A 5,196-nucleotide genomic window follows, 5' to 3' on the forward strand; every position below is an offset into this window, starting at 1 on the left:
TATATACTAAATTCCATTATCACTATTACTCATATTACATCAAAGTTTTATGAGGTTCGTTGAAAGACTTGGAGCGAATTTGTGGAGCAGCTACATTGGTATCAACAACATATTCAACGAAGAATTCTCGCAATTGAAAGGTTAGTTAAATTTTTTTCCTTGAAAATTCTCATATTAAATTAGTTTAACAAAGTAGATTTTTTTTTTAAACTTAATATTTTTTGTCAGCCAAATTAACCAATATTTCCGTCATGAGCATGGTGGGCCCGGGGCACCCCCATCCTGCAATCAGCTGACCACTCACCCCCTCCACACACCCTACCGGCCCCCTCCCCTAATTCATCCACCTTGTCCCCTCAACAACTGCACTCCCACCTTCCCGCCACACCCCTACCCCCCTAGCCCCTGCCCCCCACATCTCCACCCCTTTCCCCTCTACCCCCTCTCCCTCCCTCTCACTTGCCACCCCTCAACCCCCATCGCACCCCACCTCCCTACCCCCGCTACCCGCCTACCCATCCCCACTACCCCCCACGGGCCACCCCCTAACCCTCACCCCCACACCTCCTGCCCCTAAACCCCTACCCCCCACGGCCCCCTCACCACACCCCCCTACCCGGCCCCCCCAGCCATCCCCCCTACCCCCCATGGCTCCCTCACCCCGCCCGCCTATCCCCCTACCTGGCCCCACCCGACCCCCCTACCTGGCCCCCCTTACCCCCCCTCGACACCCCCACCCTATCCCCCTACCCGCCCCCCCTACACCCCTCGGCACCCCGACCCTACCGCCCTACATGGCCCCCCTTACCCCCACCGCACCCCCCTACCCAGCACCCCGCCCTACCCTGTTACCCAGCCCCCTCTCGCTAACCCCTAACCACCTCCCCCTCCACTACCCGGCACCCTACCCTAACCGGCTCCGCACCCTACCCACTTACCCGACCGCCACTCGCACCCTCTCCCTTCCCCCTCCCCACTCTTCCGCGCCCCCCACCCATCCCCCCTACTTCCTTACCCTACTCGGCCCCCTCACCTCACCCCTCTACCCCCCCTCCCTTCCCTCTCCCCCAGCCACCCCACCCGCCCTCCGCCCCCTCAACCAGCCACCCAGGCGGGCCCAAGGTGAGTGCCGCCACCCACCCCGCGCCACCCCAGAGGCCCGCCCAACCACCCAGGTGGCCGTTCGATTCAGGGAATCAGACAGCCACCCGAGCGGGCCGGCGGGTCATCGGGGTGGCGCGAGGTGGGGCGTCGTTGCCCACCTCGCACCACCCCGGGCGAGCCAGCGAGCCACTAGGGTGGCGCGGGGTGGGGCGCCGGAATCGAATGGCCACCCCGGGCGAGCCGGCAGGCCACCAGGGTGGCGCGGGGTGGGCGGTGGCGCCCTACCCCACGCCACCTAGCCGCCCCGCCAGGGTGGCGCGAGGTGGGCGGCGCCGCCGCACCTCGTGCCACCCCGGCGGCCCGCCGGCCCGCTCGGGGTGGCCGTCCGATTCCGGCAACGCCCCACCCGGCGCCACCCCGCCGGCCCGCCGGGGTGGCCGTCCGATTCCAGGAATCGGACGACCACCCCAGGCGAGCCGCCAGGCCACCGAGGTAGTGCGGGATGGGCACAGCCGCCCACCCCGCGCCACCTCGGTGGCCCGCCTGGGTTGGCCGGCCAGATTCCAGGAATTGAACGGCCACCCCAAGTGGGCCGCCGGGGTGGTGCAGGGTGGGTGGCGGCGCCCCACCCCACGCCACCCCATCGGCCCGCCTGGGGTGGCCATCCAATTCCGGGAATCGGACGGCCACCCCGGGCAGGCCGCCAGGCCGCCGGGGTGGCACGGGGTGGGGAGGGCGGGGGGCGGAGGGTGAGGGTAGGGGTGGGCAGGGGAGTGGTACGGGGTGGGGAGGGCGGGGGGCGGAGGGTGAGGGTAGGGGTGGGCAGGGGAGTGGTGGAGGGGGGTGGAGGTGGGGGAAGGGGGGGTGGAGGTGGGGGCGGAGGGTAGGGTGGGGTGCGGATGAACGAAGGGTGGGGTGAGGTGGCCGAGGGAGAGGGGGGCGAGGGGGTGCGGGTGAGGTGGTGGGCAGGGCAGGGGCGGCGTGGGAGAAGGGGCGGCGGAGGGTGGGGTGCGGTACAGGAGGAGGAAGGGAGGGAGGGCGAGAGGATGGAGAGGGGGAAGGGAGGGGTGGCGAGTGGGGGCCGCGTAGGGGGGTGGGATGAGGGGGCCAGGTAGGGGAGTAGGGTAGGTGGGCCGAGGGGGGTAAGGGGGTGAGGGGGGTAAGGTAAGTGGGGTGAGGGGGCCGAGGGGGGTAGGGGGGGCAGAAGAGTGGGGAGGGGGAAGGGACGGGGTGCGGGTGTGGGCTAGGTAGGCGATAAGGGGGTGAGGCAGGGGGGGTAGGATAGGGGTAGGGGATGGGTGGGGGAAGGCAGAGGGGAGGCCAGGGTAGGGGGTAGGGGTGGGCAGAGCGTGGGGGAGGGAGGCGGGAAAGGTAGGGGGTAGGAGGGAGCACCGAAGGAGAGGGGGGCGTAATGGGGGGGTTAGGGGATAGGGGAGAGGGGGAGAGGGGGGTGGTTTAGGGGGGTAGGGAGGAGGGCTAGGGGAGAGAGGGGGTAAGGGGTGCGTTAGGGGGGTAGGAGGGACGGTCGGGGGAGAGAGTGCAGTAGGGGGGTGGGGGCGATAGGGGTAGGGGGGGTAGGAGGGAAGGCTGAGGGGCTAGGGGGGAAGTGGGTGGCGTGGGGTTAGGGGATGGCTGGGGTGGGTGAGGCGAGTAGGAGGAAGGGCTGAGGGGAAGGGTTGTGGGTAGGTGGAAGGGGTGGAAGGGGGTAAGGGAAGGGTGGAGTGGCCGTCCGATTGTGGGGAGGGGTCGGTCGGTTGGGGGGGCGGGAGAGGCGAGGGGGGTAGGGGGAATGGGTGGAAGGGTGGTAAGGGTGGCGTGGGGTGGTCGTCCGATTGCGGGGTTGGGTGGCTCGGTTAGGGGGGCAAAGGGGGGTAGGCTGTAGGGGGTTGGGGGGTAGGAGGGAAAGGGGTGGAGTGGCGTGGGGGTTAGGGGGTAGGGGGGAAGTGGTGGGGGGGGGGGGGGTGGGCGGCGCGTGTGGGGGAAGTGCTTGGGGTGTGGGGTGGCATGGGGGTTGGAGGGCAAGGCATAGGCGGGCGGGGTGGAAGGGAGGTAAGGGTGGAGTTGGATGGTTGTCCGATTGCGGGGTGGGGTGGCGTGGCATGGGTCAGTTGGGGGGAAGAGGGATAGGGGAGGGCATGGGGGATAGAGGGTGGGCAAATTGCCCACCACTCCGCGGATGGATGGGGTGGTGTCAGTGGGCTTCTGCCATTTCTTAGTGTTAATATTTTTTTAATTTCAATTATTTGATTATAAAAATTAAAAATTTATGATATATTTTCGTTGTGGATTTAAGTTAATATGTTTTCGTTATTTACTAATTTATGTGTTTCTATTTTTCAGGAAAATGGCATCAAAAAAGATTTCTGTGAATCTTTCTGGACCAAAGACTCTTAAAGGTGCATCTTCAAAAAACATTGGTGAACGAACTCCACCTAAGCTCATGGCAACAAATCTTTCAAGTGCCTCAAATGATAAGAAGATGATTTCAAACTGGAAAAATTCAAAAGAGATGAAATTTCCATCAAGGATCTGGTATGTGAAAGAAAGAGAAAGCCAAAATGTGAATATATATCTATATATTGATATACCGAATGAAAATGGAATTTTTGAGGTGATGGGAAGAGTCATAGATATGTGTTCGGTACCGGACACTGAAGTTGTTTACATACTTACGAAAGCTCCCAAGTCATATGAAAGGATTAAATATCGACTATCATATTCATTGTATGACACGAGAGAGGTATCTACAAAGTTGTGTAAACAAATCGTAAATGAGATGAAACAAAACATCGTTAGTATTGTTATTTATATTTGTATTTTGCTTCTTGAAAGTGTCTCACTATATTTTTTTAATTTTGTTTTTTATTAACATATGATATTTTGTTTGGCAGAATTTTGTTGAAAGTTGTTCAATTAGGTTGGGAGGCATTCATTTCATAGAGCATGATATCATAAAAGTTGTCAGCAGTTTTTACTCAGTGTCAAAAGAAGATATGGAAAACAAGCAAAATGTAGTAATTGATGATGCTACAAAACTACATCCAAAGGATCAGAAAAAAAGCCCTCTAGTGGATAAATCTAGCAAGGGTAGACAAATTACTTTTGAGGACAATAAAGTTGAAACTGACAGTGAAGCATATGTTGCCGTTACTGAAAATGACATTGGAACTGAGAAGAGTCGTAAAAGACCAAAAGTAACAATGCCCACGAATAAATCTATTGAGAATGTTATGACGAAGAAAAGTAAAGTTGAAGATTTTGAAGTAGTCATTACCAGCAGTCAAGGACCTAGTAAAACTTCAAAAGAAAGCAGAGAAATCGTTACACCAGGAGCTGATTTAGAGGATGGTATTATCAAAACAAAACAAAATGCCATTTGATAGAATTTGACAAAGAAAAACTTAATTGATGGTGGTCGTACATTTCAGCTTAATGTCAGACAAACCTATAAAGCAAGTGAAGGACAATGTCAGTATCAAGTCAAAAAGCCACACCATTTGCATGTTCACAACTTGAAGACATTGATGAGGTACAATCCATATGCTCATGTGGTTAATTATGCGCTTCTTATTGATCCAGTTCAAGTTCCCAACAAAGAAGAATTTGATAAGTCAAAATGTTTTGAATACAATTATTATGTGCTTGGGGGGAACCATTCTGTAGAAGCTCAAAGACAATTGATGGAGGAATATCCCAATAACCCACATTTTGAAACAATGAAATGTATCATTTATGCTGGTTTATCGGATACAGAAGCAAAGTTAGTGGCATGGGATCATAATTCAGATAATGAATATAAGATGTCTATGACTTTCATCCAAAGGGTTAGATTTATTCATAGTGAATTTCAAGAAAAATGTGGTGGGGATAGGATAAATGTTACTGCAGATTTCTGAAGGGAATGTTGTATGGAAATAGGCTATCAAATTGAAGAGAAACCCAATTCAAAAGGTGGAAAACGCAACCTTCCTAGTGATATATTCAGAGGTGTTGATAACATTTTCCAATTGGAATTTAGAATTGGAGATGTTTGGAAGTTGATTGATGAGATTTTTAGCATGTGGGAAAACATTGGCATTAAAAACTAGAAGG

The sequence above is a fragment of the Pinus tabuliformis genome, chromosome Q (assembly GCF_031772625.1).
Source record: "Pinus tabuliformis cultivar Carrire ecotype Pingquan chromosome Q, CPIR1, whole genome shotgun sequence".
In the NCBI taxonomy this organism is placed as follows: domain Eukaryota; kingdom Viridiplantae; phylum Streptophyta; class Pinopsida; order Pinales; family Pinaceae; genus Pinus; species Pinus tabuliformis.